This window comes from Equus przewalskii, chromosome 3 (assembly GCF_037783145.1).
Source record: "Equus przewalskii isolate Varuska chromosome 3, EquPr2, whole genome shotgun sequence".
NCBI lineage: Eukaryota > Metazoa > Chordata > Mammalia > Perissodactyla > Equidae > Equus > Equus przewalskii.
The window spans coordinates 57,413,637-57,433,898 of record NC_091833.1 but is presented as its reverse complement, the minus strand read 5'-3'; the positions used below and the strand labels follow the sequence as shown (position 1 = coordinate 57,433,898).

The 20,262-nt window shown below is 39.8% G+C and overlaps 1 long non-coding RNA gene across 3 annotated transcripts in view; it reads left to right on the top strand.

The window, feature by feature from the left end:
• Window positions 1-20,262, top strand: part of LOC139082292 (uncharacterized) — a 312,080-nt gene that overhangs the window by 815 nt on the left and 291,003 nt on the right. For all 3 annotated transcript variants that reach the window (XR_011538145.1, XR_011538143.1, XR_011538144.1), the window contains exon 2: window positions 1,917-1,972. This is a non-coding gene — a long non-coding RNA (uncharacterized lncRNA). The remainder of the gene's footprint in view (window positions 1-1,916; window positions 1,973-20,262) is intronic.

Here is a 20,262-nt window from a genome sequence, read left to right as displayed (position 1 = left end):
TATTGGTTGATGTTTGACAAGCCGTATGGCTTAGCGATTAAGTTCTGGGTTTTGAAGCTATACTACCTGGGTTTGAATTCTTGTTCAGTCATTTACCAGCTATGTGTCCTTGTGCAAGTCCTTAGCTCTTTGTGTCTCAGTTTTCTTATTGGTAAAAAAGGAATAATAACAGTACTTTGTGTTATGAGGATTAATGAGTGAATCCATGTAAGACTCTTAGAAAAATGCTAGGCATGTTGTTAGTACCCAACAAATGTTAGCTATTATTATTATTTTTCTTTTTGAGGAAGATTAGCCCTGAGCTAACATCCGCCACTAATTTTCCTCTTTTTTTTGCTGAGGAAGATTGGTCCTGAGCTAACGTCTGTTCCTATCTTCCTCTATTTCATATGTGGGACGCCTGCCACAGCATGGCTTGATAAGTGGTGTGTAGGTCTACACCCAGGATCTGAACTGGCAAACTCTGGGCTGCTGAAGCAGAGCACATGAGGGCTGCTGAAGCAGAGCATGTGAACTTAACTGCTGCACCACCAGGCTGGCCCCAGTGTTAGCTATTATTAGTGTTCAAGGGAAGATATATTAATAGATGAAACTGGAAAGATAAATTGAGATATATCCTAAATGGACTTAAATGTCTTGTAAAAGAATTGAGACTTTTTCATTAAGCCATGCAGCTAAAACTAATATTTGAGACCTTACTGTGTGCCCAGTATGTTATCTCTGCTGATGTACAGGTTACAGTGTACAGGGATTGTCACTTCCTGGTGGAGGATGATCATGCCTGGGAATGCCTGCCACTCCTGCAGACCCTTTCTGGGAGGCTCCTTCTGCATGTATTCTTGCTGGTACCACATGAAACTACCTTGTGGCCGCCACTGACCCAAGGTGGATAAGTGGCCCATGGGATGTCCTGACACAAATGTCCATACCAGAGCAATGGTAATTAGCTTGACCAATCAGTTTCTTTCTTGGAAATTTGGCCGGGAGATGTGGGAGGAGAGCCTGTAGCCTGGTATTTGAAACAGAAGTAGAAAGATACCCCAAGATTATCAGAGGCAGAGAAAGTAACTGAGTTATGATAATGGGGGGACACTAGAGTGAAGAACTAAGAATGGCAGCTGCTTTGATTTTCAACAATGTACCCATCAAACCTATTGCAAAAGGACTTCTGGACTGACTTCAATAATTTATAACCGATTTCAGTTTTCTCTAATTTGTTCGTGTGGTTTAATTTTTAAATTAAGCACTCTTTAATATTAAGCATTTAAAAAACCCCATTTATGAAATAAGTGAACAAATATGAAAAGATAGATATAGAACAATCATGTCTGAAGCCTAGAGAGAAAAAGAAGTCTACAGGTAAACAAATTGAAAGAGCTCTTCCACCCGGGTCTGTAAGACAATGGAAGCAGCAGCAGCACTGCTTGGGGCAGCTCTAATAGGTGGTAACACAAGGCGGAGGGGGCACAATTCCCCACAGATAGCCATGGAATTTTGGCACTGTGAGGCCTCTGGCTGTTTAGCTGTGATACTTGACAGAAGACTTCCATGGGTGCCTGGTAGAGGAATGACACCTGGTGGGGTTTCTAGCACCTCATGTTAAGTGGGGCGTCAACAGCTGCATCTAGCGGGAGACTTCAGTGCCCTTGAAGTGACAGGATGGGGAACTGAACCACCCAGTAGGAGATAGTGGGGAAATGGCAGCACCCTGTCATGAGCACCTGAGAGACACATCTTGAATTTTAGAGGCACTTGTGGTGGTGGTGGGAGGGGAGGGAGTTCTCAAGGAGCTGGAAGTCCTGCTTGTCACATGGGCCTGGGCCAGGAGACTTAGAATTTCTGCTGTTGCTATGAATCAGTCTGTATCCTACAGGCATAAGCGGTTTGGGAAGTTTTAGATTGTGCCTTTTTTATAGGATGCGTTTCAGTGAGCTGGGATAAAGAGACGTGCAGGCGACATGGAGCATTTGAGGTGAGTGAGATATGTTTTTCCTTTCTTTTTCCTTTTCCCTCCCCTACTCTCCCTTCTCCCTCCCTTTCCCGTTCCCTTCCTCCATCCCTCCCTTCCTTCCTTCCTCCTTGTATATCTTTTTTGCATTTTTCACTACCCTAACAATGAGACTGGCAGGTATTGGAAGGACACACCATGAAAATTTACACTTACTGAGTTCCATTTATGTGCCACACATTTTCCTAGACACTAAGAAAACAAAGATGAGCAAGACATCTTTTAGATAGTCCTCTTTGTAGATCTCCCCAGCATTGACATTTTGATCACTTTCTCCATTAAACTCTTTTCTGGACTTTTGGGACAACCCTCACCTGGATTTTTTCCTTTCCTCTCTGGCCTATCGATCCCAGGGTCCCTTGATAGCTGCTATTTCTCTACCTGACATTTAAACAAGGGTGTTTATCAGGATTCTTTCTTCAGGTTTTTTTTTAATATTCTATTTTTACTCTATATATTTTCATGGCTTCAGTTACTATCTTTAAGCCAATGACTCACAAATCTGTAGTTTCAGGCCAGATCTTCTTTCTGTGCATCTGGATTCACATATAGAACTGGACATAGAAACCTGAAATATTAAAAATGAACTCATCGTCTTTCCTCCTAAATCTGTTTTTGTCCCTAAATCCCTATTCACTTAGTCTCTTAAACCTTGGAGTTATCTCCTCCCTTGGCCCCGTTTTATCAGTACCCTCCTTTCCTTCCTTCCCCATCACCTCCACCAGTTCCTCCCCAATGGTTTCCACTCCCCTGCCCAATTAGGCTGATCTGAAAAATAAATGAACAATAAACAGTTCATCAATTTAACTTTAATTTAATTTCTTTAACTCTCCATCCAAGTTGTTGAAGAAAATGGCAAAATGGCGTAGATTGGTACCTCTACAAATTCAGTTCTCAATCTCTATGGAACTTTCAACACCACTTTGGACATTTTAAACCTTCACTGAATACCTTATGCTCCCCATCCACCACTTGTATTAGCATATCACCTCCTTCATGTTTCGCAGAGAAAATAGAGATCAGAGAGTGGGAACTTCCTCAGCTTTCTGCTGCTAGCCCTCCATCTCTAAGCTCACCCCAAATTAAAGTTCATTCTTTGTTCCCTTTCCACTGTCGTAGGAGAAATGACCACTTTAAGCCTCCTACTTAAGGTCAACCTGCTCCCTATTTTCTGGGTCATATTCCCTTTAGTCTCCTCATGGGTCTTGCTCTGTCAGTTATCTTTCTCTCAGGTGATTCTCCAACATTCTCCTCTCTATTTTTTCTTTCCCTTTGGCACCTGAAGATGTTCAAGTCTTGTTTACTTTAAAGCAAACACACAAAAAGAGAAGAGAAAACCTTTTTTTGCTCTATGCCATTCTAAAACTATGGCTCTCTCTCCTTCCCTTCTCAGCTGCACTTCTAGAAGCAGTATCCTACATGTATTGTCTCCATTTCTAACTTTCCTTTTGTTCCTTATCTCACTGCAATCTAACTTTTGTTCTATAGCTCTGTTGAAACTTTTTTGTCAGTATTGCTAAACTCAATGGAGACTATTTTTTTTAAAAAACATCTTCATTGTAAATTTAAAATACAAGTACAAACAAATAAACCACAGAAGTAGAACTTTTCCAGCCACTCCAGCATCCCCTTCATATTCCCCGTATTAATCACAGTCCCCACACTTCTTCCAGAAGTAACCATTTCCTGACTTTTAATTATAAAAGTCACCCCCCTGAGTTTCTTGATAGTTTTGTTATTCAGGTGTGCATCCCTTGACATGGTAGTTTTAGTCTGCTCATTTCTTTAAAACTTGATATATTTTTTAAGTCCTTTTTTTACTTACTTGGCCTAGACTGATTTAGTCCCTTTCTTCTTCCCCTCCTAAATTATTATTTTCATCTCTTATTCCAACTCGTGTTGTGAGTTTGTGGTTAGAGTGATAAGATCATCTTTGCTTTGGTGGTTTCCTTCCCTTTATCCTAATGCTATAGTTGAATATTTGCTATCCTATTCTGGTTCTATCTGTCTCCCTACTCTCTGATTTGTGACTCCTTTCTCCCTTTTTTTCTTTTTTCAGCTATGAGAGCCTTCTTGAGGATTTCTTGTAGTGGAGGTCTTTTGGCTACAAAGTCCCTTAGCTTTTTTTTTTGTCTGGAAAAGATTTAATTTCTCCCTCATATCTGAAGGATATTTTTGCTGGATAGAGTATTCTTGGCTGAAGATTTTTATCCTTTAAAGTTTTGAATATGTCACTCCATTCTCTCCTAGCTTGTAAGGTTTCTGTAGAGAAATCCACTGAAAGTCTGATAGAAGTTCCTTTGTAGGTTATTTTCTTCTGCCTTGTTGCCCTGAGTATTCTTTCTTTGTCATTCATTTTTGCCATTTTTACTACTATATGCCTTGCAGTAGGTCTTTTTACATTGACAAATCTAGGAGATCTGAAAGCTTCCTTCACACACATTTCTCCCTCAATCCCTAGATTTGGGAAATTTTCTTCTATTATTTCTTTGAGCACACTTTCTGTTCCATTTTCCTTTTCCACGCCCTCAGGGATTCCGATAATTCTTAAATTGGATTTCCTCATTGAGTCCGCTATTTCTTGGAGATTTTCTTCATTTTTTAAAATTCTTAGTTCTCTTTCTTCCTCTGTTTGGAGCCATTCAGCCTATCATCGATTATGCTAATTTTCTCCTCTATGGTGTCTACCCGTGCATTTGGGGAATCCGTATTCTGTTTTATCTGATCCATTGTATTTTTCATCTCTAGTATTTCTGATTGATTCTTCTTTATAGTTTCAACCTCTTTTGTGAAGTAATTCCGGAACTCGTTGACTTGTTTCTCTATATTTCCCTTTACCTCATTGAGTTTTTTGATGATAGCTACTCTGAACTCATTTTCACTTAGTTTACCTAATTCCAAGTCCTCTGGACTTAATTCTGTGTTTTTATTGTTTTCCTTCTGGTCTGGAGCTTTTATAAATTACTGGATGGTAGAGGAGCAGTTTTTACGCATGATGCTATTATTCGGTTGCAGTTACAGCCTCTCGCCACTAGATGGGGATCGGGAGCCATGCGTTCTGAGCCCTCCGCCTTCAGCCATGATGGCGGCGTGCAGCGCGGGTTCGTGGAGGAGGGACACTTTCTCTCACGTGCAGACCTATATTCCAATCAGCTCTCACTCTCTGGTTTCACAGGGCCTTGGCTTGATGGGGTCCCTGCACGTGAAAGCTTTCCCCTGTTAGCAGGTTTCTGCTGCATGGGCGGTGGGAGTCCTGGATGATCCCGTGGACATGTGGCCCCTCTCCTGCTCCTTCCCTCACCCACAGCAGCGATCCCAGTCTCTAGGGGAGGGAGCGAAGATCTCTTTTACCCTGTTCCAGCTCCTCCGAGGGCGGCTCCAGTCTCTCCGCCCTCCATCATTTGGCTGCTGTAGGTCTCTGACAATCTCTGTGTTATTAGAATTTTTGGTTGAAATTCAGTTGTTCCTTTTTGGTTGTAGTTTGGAGGGGAGAGACTCCTGGGTGAGCTCACTCAGCCATGTCGCTGACGTCACGTCTCTCTTAAGTCCTTTTTTTAATGTACAGATTCTCCTTCATTCCTTTCATTGCTTACAGATTTATTGGTGAAAGAACTCATAGAGTTTCTCACAGTCTGGATTCTGCTGTTTGCAGAATCATGATACATGGTTTTGTCACTTTGTCCTCTGTATTTTCTGCAAATTGGCAGTGGGATCCAGATAGACCCCTCTTCTATCCCTTTGGCAAACAAAGATGTTCTTTCATCTGGAGGCACATAATGTCTGGTTTTTGTTCTTTCTTGATGTTACCAGCCATTGATCTTCAATGCCTCGATCTATTAATTCATAGTGGTTGCAAAATAGTGGTAATAAAATTCTATCATTTTGTTTCCATATGTTAACTGGGATAATTTTCATGAAATACTCCTTATCTACTATTTGATTACCCAGTAGTATAGTTCATATCTGAAAAGCAAGATAAAGGCTTGATTCTTTCATTTTATTTACCTAGGTTACAAGATGGCAAGTTGGTTCCCTGTTACCTTCATGAGGGAACTAATTCAATTTTTAAAAAAATTACTTTGGGCACATGAATTTAAAGATATTTGATCTTTTCCAATTCATTGCAGCTCTTTTCTTCATTGGTGCTCAAATTGTTCTGTCTTTGGTCATTGGGAGCCTCTTCAAATTGACTCCTGAGTTCTTATGACATGACCTTAGCAGTCTTTGATGGCTTCTTTCTATCTGGAGTGTCAAGATGTTCCTGGCTCATTGTGTGCATTTACTGTTTCAGATTTGTAATCAATCATTTCCCCAAAAAGCCTTTGTAGTGAGATGTATGGTAGCCTTCAAAAAGATATGTCCAAGTCCTAACCCCCGGGTACCTCTGAATGTGACTTTATTTGGAAATAGGGTCTTTGCAGATGTAATTAAGTTTAAGACCTCCAGATCATCCTGGAGTTAGGGTCAGCCCTAAATCCAGTGACTGGTGTTATTACAAGAGAAAGGAAAGGAAGATTTGATATATGCGGGCAGAGTAGACAGCCATGTGAAGACAGAGGCAGAGATTGGAGTTATGTTACCACAAGCCACAGAGCCCATGGAGTCACCATAAACTGAGAGAAGCAAGGAAGGATTCTCCCCCAAGGCCTTCAGTGAGAGTGGCCTACCCTACAGACTTAGGAGTTCCTACCTTCAGAACTCTAAGAGAACAAATTTCCCTTGTTTTAGGCCATCCGGTTTGGTAGCCCTAAGCAACTAACAGTTTTTGGTATTGGGAAGAGGGGGTGCTGCTGTAACAAAACTGAAAACATGGAAGTGGTTTTCGAATTGGGTAATGGATAGAGGCTGGAAGGATTTTGAGGTGCATGAAAGAAAAAGCCTAGATTGCCTTGAAGAGATGGAAATCTGAATGTTAAAGGAAATTCTGATGAGAGCTCAGAAGGAAGTGAAGAACACAATAGAGAAAGCTTCTATCATCTTAGAGAATACGTATATTGTCATGAACAGAATATTGGTAGAAATATGAATATTAAAGGTACTTCTGGTGAGGTCTCAGAAGGAAATGAGGAACATATTATTAGAAACTGAAGGGAAAGGCAATCCTTATTATAAAGTGGTAGAAAACCTTGCTGAATTATGTTCTGTTGTGAGAAATCAGAACTTACAAGTGATGAAGTTGGATAATTAGCTGAGATTTCCAAGGAAAGTGTTACTAAAGGAGCAGCCTGATTTCTCCTTGCTGCTTATGGTAAAATGTGAAGGAGAGAAAAATGGGAGGAAGGAACTATGAAGCAAAAAGAAACAAGCACTTGATGATTTGGGAGGTTCTCAGACTACCCAGATCACAAAGGATGATAAAATTAGGTAATTCATTATTGGAATGTGACTTACAGTTTTACTTGACCATCTCAGCAGAAGCCCGGAATAGATATGAGGCTATCCAGGAAAGATCTGTTGAGCATGCTCTTGTCTCATGGAGTAGACCTCCATGACATACACAGGAGGCCCACAAGGCTTTTGAGAATGTTGTATTAGCAGAAGCACTGACACCTTGGACTGAAGGGGACAGAGAAAAGACAAATGAAGGAAGGTTTTTGGACTTGTGAGATTTTACAGGCAGGAAACTGGCTAATAGAGCTCCTTGCCTGCAAACGTGTGTTACCTCTCAAGAAAAAAGAAGAATGTCTCCAAGGGCAGAGCCCTGGTGGCACAGAGGCTGACACAGGCTCAGAGGCAGAGCATTGGGCCACAGAGGGTTATTTTCAGACCTTGAAACCTAAAGGATTTGTCTTGCTGGATTTGGAACTTGCTTGGGACTAGTGACCCCTTTATTCCTTCCCATATCTCTCTTTTGCAGTGGGAATGACTATCCTGTGCCTGTGCCACCGTTGTATTGGAAGCGGATACCTTATTTTCTAGTTTCACAGGTCTACAGATAGAGAAGAATTTTGTCATGGGATGGATCATACCCAGAGTCTCACCCATACCTGATTTAGATTATTTAGATGAAAATTGGGACTTTTGAGCTGATGATATTTAGATGAGATTTTAGAGTTGGTGCTGTAATGGGTTGAGACTTTTGGGAATGTTGGCATGGGGTAAGTGCATTTTGCATGTTAGATAGATAGGAATTTTAGGGGACTGGTGTTCAAACTAGTGGGTTGAATGGTGTCTCCCTGAAAGATGTATCCTTCTGGAACCTATGAATGTGACCTTATTTGGAAAAATGGGCTTTGCAGATGCAATTCAATTAAACATTTCAAGATGAGATGAGCCTGGATTGGGTGATGTGTCCAATAACATGTGTCCTACAAGAAACAGAAGAGTATAAGACAGACAGACACACAGAGAAGGCCGTATGAGGACAGAGGCAGAGATTGGAGTTATGCTACCAGAAACCAAGGAACACCTGAATGAATCAGAAACTCAGAAGAGACAAGGAATTATTCTCCCCTAGAGGTTTCAGAGGAAGCGTGGCCCTGCTCACACTTTGCTTTCAGATGTCTGGCCTCCAGAACTGTGAGAGAATAAATTTCTGTTGTTTTAGGCCACTGAGTTTGTGGTATTTTGTTACAGCTGCCTTAGGAATCTAGTTTTCTTTAATGCAAAACAGTATTTCAAGACCACCGTCTGGGTAGCTAGGAATACTCATTGAAGTATTTATTTTTAAAGATTAGATACCATGAGAGTTCATAGTGATATTTCCAATTTAAATTCAACACTGCAGGGTTTTCGCTGAGAATCCTGGTTATCAAGGATGCATGGGATGATCAAATTAGAACATCACATAATTGCTTGTTTGTTTTATCCCACATTATACACACAATATCAGATTGTAATACTGGTGTTACCACCACCAATTATGATTACTGACAACAGTTGTGTTTTTTTGCATATCCTATGCCCATTGTCCCCTCCTTCCCATTTTGTTTTTATAGTTGTACTGTGTCTACACTGTTAGATCATCTCGCCATTGTATACTATACACTCTGTCTTTATAAGTAGCCGTGTATTTAATATTCTCTGCTAGTCTTTATGTTAAAGTCTTCCACTTGTTTTAGTTGCAGCTTATTCTCTAAGGAATTCCTTGGAAAAGGCTTTTGGGAACAATTATTTTCTGAGTTCTTATGTGTTGATAAAAGTTTGTCTGGGTCCTTCCTACTTAAAGGTTCATTTTGTGAATATAATATCCTTGACTTACATGTTCTTTCCTTGAGTATCTTAAATATGCCAATTCATTTTCAACAACATAAACCATTGTTGTAGAGTCTGATGATAATCTAATTTTCTTTCCTTATAAATCATATGCTCTTTTGATTAGATGCTGGAAATATTTTTTTTAAATTTAAAGTTCATTAATTTTGTTAGAATATCTTGAGGTTGATTGTTCTAGATTCAGGTTCTTAGGTACGTAGTTGCTCTTTCAATATATGGTTTTAAGTCTTTCAGGAAAGTTTTCTTGGATTACAGGTTTTATATTTGTTCTGTTCCTTTTATTTGGTTTTCTCCTTGAGGCACTCCTAGTATTCACATATTGACTCTTCTTTGCTTATCTTCAATATTCATCACTACCTTAGTCCGTTTGGGCTGCTGTGACAGAATACTGTAGTCTGGGTGGCTTATAAACAACAAAAGTTTATTTCTCACTGTCTTGGAGGCGGGGAAGTCCAAGATCAAGGTGCTGGCAGATTTGTTGTCTGGTGAGAGCCCTCTTCCTAATTTATTGATGACCATTTTCTCATTGTGTCTCACACGGCTCAGCTCTCTAGGGTCTCTTTTATAAGGGCACTAATCCCATTCATGAGGGCTCTGCCCTCATCACCTAGTCACCTCCCAAAGTCCTCACCTCTAAATGCCATCACGTTGGGAATAGGTTTCAACATGTGAATCTGAAACAAATTTCAAATATTCAATCTATAGCAGTTACTTTCTCTGAAATATTTTTTATCTTTATTCTCTTTTAAGATTTTTCTTTCTCTTCCCTTTTTTGGTTTATTTTAATTTATTATTCATTTCTAAAATAATTTTTTCTTTAATTCTTTCTTAAGATCATTACCTCATTTCTGAGTTTAAAAATTTTATTTATGTTGTCCTTCCATATCTTGTATTGTTAGATGCTTTAAGCTCATTTTGAAGTTCCACATTCCAGTTTTGGTCTGTTGTTTGAGAATGCATTATTTACTATGCTCTCATGCTCTCTAGGAAAGGTGCCCTGCCTCTTCTCTTTTTTATTACAGTAACTTTGATTGGGATTTGACTTATGTACTTTTTTGTTGTTCATTTTTATTGGAATTTATTTTTCCTGAACTTTATAAGGGCACTTATTTTAGGTAGATTCCCTAACTTTTTGCAACTCCCTCTGCTGTTGCTTCTTTTTCTTTTTTTTATTTGAGGAAGATTAGCCCTGAGCTAACTGCTGCCAATCCTCCTCTTTTCACTGAGGAAGACTGCCCGTGAGCTAATGTCTGTGCCCATCTTCCTCTGCTTTACATGTGGGACGCCTATCACAGCATGGCGTGCCGAGCGGTGCCATGTCCGCACCCAGGATCTGAACCGGCGAACCCCGGGCCACCGAAGTGGAACATGCGCACTTAACTGCCACGCCATGGGGCCAGCCCCTACTGTTACTTTTGTACACAAAAAATGATAGCTTCCCTTCTGAGATTTCGTCTTTTGCGCTTCTATCTGCACCTTTCTTTTCCTTTGTCTTACGGCGTCTGTCCTGCTGAAGTTTTAATGCACTCATGGCAGTTTCACCTCATCATGGGGTGGGGCTCTGTCCCAGAAGAGAGTCTTGGAGGGTCAGTTTTGAGTGTTCATAGGGGCTAGAGTGCCCCAGTCTTTCTCTTTCACATGCCAGCCCTTGTAGAGTCACTGCCCACTTGATTGGGCAAAACCCCTCCTGGTTTCACTTGCGGTTCTGTTTGTCCTCATGCTTTCCCATGAATATTTTTTGGCAGTTTTGAAATTCTTCTTCAACAGATGCCGTTTTGCTTCCTTCTGCTTTCTCTTGTGCATGTACTAGTAAAAATATCCAACTCTTCTGGCTTGGTTTTCCCCTACTTGCTCATATTTTGAGATTTTTGGGGGTCACGTATTATCTATTTATTTTTGTAAATTTTTTTTCATGAGTTTTGGGTTTCACTATTTAGCTCTTCATCTTTTTTGTGTAAGAATTCAGGAAAACCCCAAATCTGTGATGCCACCACCATCACCATTTCCCTGAGTCCCTGTTAATAGGTACTGTTTAGTCCTTATTTTACTGACTTATCTGCAGCACTTATTTGCTGACCACTTCCCTTTTCTTTTCTTTCTTGGTTTCAGTAAGTATGCTCTCCTGGTTTTCTTACTATTTTTTTATCAAACTCTCTTAGTCTCATTTGTGGTCACCTCTTCTTTTGTCCATCTTGTAAATATCCACGTTCTTAAGGGTTCTGCTCTTGATCCTTTTTTTCTTTTCCTTTTACATGCTGTAATTAGACTATAATCTTCTTGATTCCCATGGTTTAATTTCCGTATATATATATACTACTGATTCCCAAATTTCTCTCCTGAGTTATACACCTAAATATCCATTTTCTATTAGATATTTCCACTTGGATGTCTCTTATGACCTTCAAACTCAGAAACATATCAAACCAAGTTCAAAGTTTTTCTCTTCAATTTTTGATTCACCGTTTTTTTTGGATAGCATCACCATTCAGCTAGAACTTCAGGAATCAACTAAGGTAAGAGGTGGAAAATAAATTACAGCTCACTATGATAGATAAGTTGGTGGCTCCTGGGAGAGCTGATTTGAGATGTAAGGCGTAAGCTTATTGATTAGTGATGTCTTCTCTGGGCTGGTGAGCAGCATCCTCGTTCTACTCATTTGCAATCATGCCCTAGATTCTTCCCTTCTCACATTTAGCCAATCATTATATAGTGTTGGATGCTGTCTGTAAGTCTCTCGAATCCACTCCCTGTTCTTCCTTCCTGTTGTCACTGCTGTAGTTCAAATTCTTATCATATCTCACTAACTACTTCTGGTCACCACCTTCAACTCACAGTCCAGTCTCCACTACCTTTTAAAACCTAAATCTTATTTTTTGCTATAAACAGACAGGGAGACAGACAAACCTCTACTCTCTGGCTATACCCTACAGGATATATTTCAAGCCTTTAAAATAATATACTTTCAAGACCTAGACCTTGCTTTAGGATTGAGATGAACCTCGTCTCTCTAAACTCCCTTACCCACCCCACACATGACATACCAAACTACTCATAGTTTCCTGAACATACCACGTTATTTCCGATCTCCTTGCCTTTGTACATGCTGCCTCCTCTTCCTGGAATGCCCGACACCCTTTTCTCTCCTCATTTTGCCAGGATAACTCCTAGTCATCCTTCAGGTCTCTGCTTCAGCATCACCTTTTCTGGGAAACTTTCCGTATCCCCTTATTCCAGGTATAGGTTCAGTGCTTTTCCTGTGTCCGCTTTGCACCTATGCAAACTATGGAACTGAATGTGCACACAACAGTGGACTTACCTTCTTTCTTCCAGGTATTTAGTGTCCTCTCAAGAGTGTTTATTCTGTTTGTAGTTCCAGTGGCTTTGGTGTTCAGTATCTTCTTTTTTTTTAATTAACCTTTTTCTTTTGAGGTTGTTGTAGACTCACATGCGATTGTAAGAAATAACAGAGGAAGCTCTCTTATGCCCTTTACCCAGTTTCCCCTGGTGGTAACACTGTAGTACAATGTCCCAACCATGATATTGACACTGATATGGTCAAGATACAGAAGTTTCCAACACCACAAGGATCTCTCCTGTTATCCTTTTATAGCCACACCTATTTCACTCTTAACTCCCTCTGACTCTTGGCAACCGCTAATCTGTTCTCCATTTCACTAACTTTGTCATTTCAAGAATGTTATATGAATGGAATCATATAGTATGTACCTTTTGGAATTGGCTTTTTCCGCTCAGGATAATTTCTTGGAGATTTGTATATGTGAATGGTTCATTCCCTTTGATTGCTGAATAGTATTTCATGGTACGGATGTACCATTTGTTTAACCAGGCACCTGTTGAACGACATCTGGGTTGTTTCCAGTTTGGTGTTGTTACAAATGTAGCTGCTATGAAGCTAGAGTTTAGTTTTTTGTGCAAACATAGCTCTTTATTTATTTGGGATAAATGCCCCCAAATGCGGTTGTTGGGTCATGGTCATATGGCAGTTACATGCTTAGTTTTATATGGAACGCCAAACTGTTTTACAATAAATTTTTGTTTTTATTATTTATTTATTTTTGATCCAGATTAGCCCTGAGCTAACATCTGCTGCCAATCCTCCTCTTTTGGCTGAGGAGGATTAGCCCTGAGCTGACATCTGTGTCCATCTTCCTCTATTTTATATATCAGACGCCTGCCACAGCATGGCTTGATAAGGGGTGTTTAGGTCCGCGGCTAGGATCCGAACTGGTGAACCCTGGGTTGCTGAAGTGGAGCACGTGAACTTAACTGCCATGCCACCGGGCCAGCCCCTACAATAAATTTTTAATGAATAAAGGAATGAGCAAATAGTGTTACATCAAATTTAGAGTGAATATTAGGATCAAATAAATCTATTTTTACTAATTGTACAGCTAATCATATTAGCCACAAGAATGATATTCTAAATATAGTGAAACACACTACAGACAGAACAGAAATCAATTAAGCTTAAATGTGATAAGCTTCTTCATTACTCTAGGAGTCAGGATTTTTTTCAGCCTAAAATGTATTTATAGTAATATGAAGTCTGATTCTTCAGAAATGATGTACAGACACTGCACTATAAAATTTAATCTCTAAATGGCTTCACTTTGAAAATTACACTTAAAAGCCCTCACAAATGATAAACATAGTTTGTTAATCGCTAATGTACATTAGATATGTAATCAAGTCCTTTCAAAATCTTTTTCTATTTTTATGGTGCTCCATTATGGTGTTCCATTTTAAAGTGCTTCATTGGAGTTCTTGCCTTGGTAGCATTGTCTTATTTCAATACCAAGACTATTTTTCATTTGAAATTCACACCCAACACTTAGAATAAGGTTCTTCAGGTATCACAGAAGGAGCATGTGCTCCAGATCCAGATGGGCTTGAGGCTGAATCTGAACAGCATCACTTGCTGGCAAGTTACAAGATCTCTCCTGGACTTGATTTTCTCATCATTCTAAACAACCTAAATGACTTGACAAGGCTATCGACAGGATCAAATGAAATAACATCTACCAAGTGCCTGCCATAGAAAAAACATCAATAATGTTCAATTCTTTTCTCTTATGGCATTTTTAATTTCTTGAGGAATAAATTCCAAAGGCTTATTTATACATTTTGTTCATGATTGTAGGGGGTTATTATAGATCATTTCTTGTCCAGGAGACTTGAAAGAGTGAGAAAAAAAATAATCAGATCCAAGGGAAATTCAGGTGTCGGTGCAGTCTTCCAATGGACCTTCTTAAGATTAGAGATTGATATTAAATAAAGAAAAACAACTTATGCGCCATTGAAAATATTAACATCTTATGACACAAACCCTATTTTCTTATTTCTTGACTTATTTCTTAGTAATGCATATACATCCACTACAATTCAGTTTAACTAAATGAAGGAATTGTGTTTCTTAATTTGGACTAATGAGTTTTTATTTTTAACAATTAGATGCTATCAGAAACAAGATCTCCACTGACAGAGCCTAGGATCCTAACCAAAACTAACTTGCAAAATGGCCTAGCACACAGGTCAAGAACTGCCTGGAGTGATTACCTCTTATAACAATCAGGAATAGTAGTTTACTAATCATCTTGTATCTGATTTGAACTTATAAAATTGAGACTGAGAATTGGTAGCTTTATCACCTGGCTATTTGCTATGCAAAATTTAAGAGAATATGCATAACAGATGAAAAATGCAAGTTGACGTAATTTTGCATTTTTCAGTGGCAGTTTTAGATTACCATAGGGAGCTGTTTATGTCAGAGGGGAGGAGAAGAGATGTTTATCAGGAATTTAAAGGTGCTACTGTATAGTAAAACATGATTGGGTATATGTTCTTCAACTCTATTGAGGCCAATCAGGAAATAGGTTTAATAGTTGTATTAATAAAAAACCAAGGTTGGCTGTGGTCTCTGGAGGACTAGGTACCACATGTCTGAAATTGGGCTGCACCACAACTCCCTACCTAACTCAGAATATCGTCTACATCAGTCCAACACAAAGGTCTAAGTGATTATTGTGCCTTCAGAAAGACCCCATTAAAGTGTGTTCAGATTACCTTAATGATGTGATCCATTAGCAGTTGGCATGGGATTGTTTACCAGATTAGTTACTACCTAGATTGGAACTCAGAAAGTGAAGCTTAGGCAGTTTAGTTGTTGGGAGTGGGGAAGATTATGGGAAATTCTAGCATAGAGTCTTTATTAGGAAGAATGAATGAGGAGCCAACAAAGGAGGTTGGAGACAGGGAGGGAAAAGGAAATAGGAGCACCCTGGAGTCTTGCAGGAGCAGCAGACTGTAAACTCAAGGACAGGATGTATCTGCTCCACCAATGAGGACAGGCTAAATCACACAGTGCCTGGAACACAGTAGGTGCACAACAAATGTGTATGGAACAGATGAGTGAAGGTGTGTTCTAAAGTGGGAGGTGGTATCTATTCTGAAAGGAGAGGAGAACTCCCGTAAATTAAGCCTGGCCTCACTGAAGATTGTAGAAACGACTGTGTAGATTGTAGGTATGATGTGGGAGGTTGTGGAATTTCTTTCAATAGGGTCTTTAAAGAGAAGATACAGCCTTATCTGTCTGGAAGGGTTCCTATGAACAACAGAAGAATGATCTGAATAATCTGAATAGCTTCTGGCTGTTTTCTTTCTTGGGCTTTTTTTTTTTTAATTTCAAGAAATTCAGTGCAAAAGTGTGTGCCACCACCATAACACAAGCAACAGTAATCATTTGTTGAGAGTTTACGTATGCCAAGCAATTTGCTGAATGTAATCTGTGCACTGATGGATTGTTTGATTTTTGAGGATTGCTGTGGATTTTACTGTGTAGTGACAGAGTGCTCCTGCAGATGGCACTCTTCTCCTGCAGAATGTTACCCCTTGAGACCTTGATTTGAGCCTTACAGTGAGATAGGGCTGAGAAATGAGTGATTTTTAAAGTTGGTGTATTAAGGTTAAAAAATATGTATATTATCTATATCTGAATTGAAGTTTCTAAATATGAATCAGCCTGCCTGTGAGAAAGTTAGATTTTAAAAGTTTTTTACAAATAGAAAACTTGGTGATTAAGTTCACATACTTTTTGAATGATTTTGCAGCTTTACCTTTATCTTTAGCATAAAAGATAGATATATATAATTTGTTGTCCTGTTTTTCTTGGGAAGTCTGAAACAAAGTATTTTTTTGAAAGGTAGGCTTTAGCTCGGAAGATGAATGCAGAGCACCGCCCCCCCCCACCCCCAGCCTCGTTCTTTTTGATCTGCCCTCTCTACCTCATTTCCAACTTACCTTCCCTCTTTCAGAGGGGGGAGGGAGACTGAGTTTGGGGAAGTGACTATCTGGTGAAATTTGACGGTTCCTGGGTAGTGGCACAGTTCATCATGGGCCTTACCTCCACCTGGGTCTCAGCTTTTCTTTCTTTTCTTTTTCTTTTTTGGAGGGAGGATCCTGAGAGAGGAGTTACATGATCTGATTTAATACTCTACCACCCTCTGTCACCCATGGAGAAAAAACTGATCTGCCAGAATTCCATTCATGAGTGGGACGACCTCCAAAAGGCCCCAGGTGTGCCTGGCACCAGAGTCCATGCATTTCCTTTCTCTCTAGTGGCTCCAAGAGACATGTGAAGCGTGCCAGAATGGGTTAGAGGCTGAGCTAAGGCTGTGAGGCCAGCATCAGAGGCTGCTCAAGGAACCAGGGTCTGGACTTGGGGCGTACCCTCCGCTGCTCTCTATCAAACTGGGCATTAATGGGAACTGATAGGGCACTGCATCTCAGATCCCAGACCACCTTCCTGCCTTGTCTCCTTTGCTCCTCACCACCATTGCTCCAGCTTTTCCTTCCATCTTGTGGCCATAACTGGGGCTGACAATGCATCCCTTCAGAAACTTGAAGGACAAGACGGAAGAGTAAAGCAGAATTACCAACATCCTCAGCAGTTTCTTTATTACCATTCCATTGTATTTACAAAGACACCTTCTAGGCTTGCATCACTTTCTTGATGCTTCTGGGCAAATGTGCAAAACGTTTTTAGCTCTGCAGGTCTGTATGTGGCTCTGCTGAGTCAGTTTGTCACATCAGTGACAGCATCTAATTTTTTGGTACACATTTGAAGCATTTATGATTTCATATCTCAGAGCTCTGGAAGTTTTACCTCTTTCATGAGACCTCTTGGTACAGCTCTAAGGCGATGCTTCTTAGTGTGGTCTGTTGACCTGCATCCGAATTGTGGGGGTGTTTAAGAAAAAAAGAAGCAGGGGCTGGCCCCGTTGCCGAGTGGTTAAGTTCGTGCACTCCGCTGCAGGTGGCCCAGTGTTTTGTTGGTTCGAATCCTGGGTGCGGATATGACACTGCTCATCAAACCACGCTGAGGTGGCGTCCCACATGCCACAACTAGAAGGACCCACAACGAAGGATATACAACTATGTACCGGGGGGCTTTGGGGAGAAAAAGGAAAAAAATAAAATCTTAAGAAAAAAGAAAAAAAGAAGCAAAATCTTAAACCTACCTGTCTTCACAACTACTGATCCAGACTCTCTGGAGAATTTACAAGAAACCACAATGACTCTTTCCCTCAGTAAAATTTGAGAACTACTGAAAATCAGTGCTCTTAGGAGCCAGCAGTTCCCTGAGCACAGATTACAAGTCTGATTTCGGTCCTAGCCTCCAGCTGGTATCCCTTTTCACTTGGGGATGTCTTCAGAGTTCTCCTACATTCTTTATTCTCAATTAATTAAGTTTGTCCCCAGAGCCTTTATTCACTAGAGATGATCAGAATCCCCCAGAGTTCAGTGCATTTTAATCAAGTCCCCACTGCTAGCTTAGGGGACCCTAAATTCCAGCATGTTTCTCCTGGATTCAGGACCTGCTGCTTCCCTTTGTCCTTTTTCCCGTGTCTGTCTGGTGGTATCTCCTGGCCATCTCCTTTCTCTTCTAGTCTTAACATAGCAAGAAATGATCTTTTAAGATCTGATCCAGTGTCCTTCCTCAGGGAGGTACTCCTCAAATCCTCCAGGAAGAGTGGTTGACCAGTCACAGAGCAGAGCACTTACTGCCTCACTCTCTAGTTTGTTGATTTCCCGTCAGCTTCTCAGAAGTCGTTTTCATCTTCTTTGTATCTCTCACATTGAGCCTAGTGACTAGGACATAGTAAATACTTAATAAATGTGTGTTGACTCACTAAAGGATTTTTAAAAATCCCACCTCCTACTTCTGTTCCTGTAAATCAGTATAAACCAAATATTAATAAGTAAGCTCTGTGAGGATAAGGCCCATAGCTTCTTTATCTGTTAACATGAAGAAATGAACCTATGCATGAAAATGTGTATCTTTTACTTCTATTTCTGTATATCAATTTGAGACACTATTATGTGGAACACTAAGGGTAGGGACCATATCTCATTCCTGTCCAGCTCTTGACACAGTATCTAGTGCATAAGGGCACTTGCTAAATATTTGCTGAAATGAAATTCAAGAAACTACCCATGAATCACTCTGTGTGAACTCATGTAGTACAGCAAAAAAAGATAGCCTCACTTTTACATATGAGCCTATAATGTGCTCCCAAACAGAGTCTAAGGACTTGTCCTGGGTACTCCACTGTTTAGAGGTGGATGCAAGAATAGAACCCAGGGCCACTCAGGTCTAGAGAAATCATTCAGCAGTGGAACAGAGAGACAGGTGCTCTCCTGGTCACTGGCTGGGGAGCCTCCCAGTGAGAGTTGTACGTAGTTCTCACTTTCCAGAGACTGACAGTTCAGTACACCCATGCCATCTCCCACCAAGCAGTTTTGCTTGCCCATCCTCTAGCTGTAGTCTGGGGGAAGAATCTAGGAGGCCTTTGTAAAGATTAAAGTCCATTATATGATATTTTTAGTATTTGCATTACTCTGTCACAAGTGGAACAAACCTCTCTTTGAGTAGGCTGTAATGCAACATATGATGGGTAGGGGGCAATGCTGGAATATAACATGTATATGAAAGAGGCAGAATTTCAGAAGAGGGGACTTGGGCACATTTAAGGGGTCTTTTGGAGTCAGTTGATTGAACCTTGTTGCTATAACAGCAGTCACTCCCAGCACTAGCACCAGTATTAATGACTGTCTATTTCATGGCTGGTAAATGGCAGCCCAGATTTTTTGAACCTATGTCTACTGATTTTTAGTTCACTATGTTTTGTATTACAGCATAACATGATTTCTTTCGTAGGGTTTTTTTGTTTGTTAAAACTATTACATATTTTTCCTGATTATAAGAATAGTAAACTGTCCTTATAAAATTCCAACTTGGAGACATAGATGTTTAAGAAGGTGAAAGTTTCTCTTACTCCAGCCCCCTCCCATGTATAAGTAATGTTAACAGCTTAGTATATATTCTTATAGTTTTTCCTATGTGAAAACTTATATCTATCTTTTTAATAGAAATAGAAACATATTATGGATATTTTTTTCCATTTAAAGCTTTAGACAGAGTTGGACCTAGAGTTGCCCAATGCACTATCTGGACTAATATATTATCTAATTTTATGTACAGCTTTTTTGGGCTAATCTATGTGGGTTACTTTTAAATGTTGGTCCTGTAGCTACTAACAATTGTTTTTCTTCTATTCTTTTCCAGATTAGCATTATTGTGATTTTAGCCCTTTTAATTTGTAACACATGGTGTGATTCAAACCACTGAGTCTTAGCATCTGTCAATGATAAGATCATTCTTTTTAGTGATATAAGGATAGTTGCCAATAATGTGGCAGAATTTGGCTTTTCATTGTTGTTATTAATGACTGCAAAAAAGAACTGTGGGTAATATGATTTTTTCTACTTCAGCTTCAGTCATCCTGAAGTCTCTTTTAAATTTCTACACCAAATTAAAACTAAGGTGGTCTTGGGATTTTCCAAAGCAAAACTATTTTTCTCTGTCTCCAAAGTCTGTATTCTAAATAATTTATGTAGGACTAGCTGACATTACCCTCTCATACCTTGAAATGTTGTATGCTGCAATCATAATGATGGAA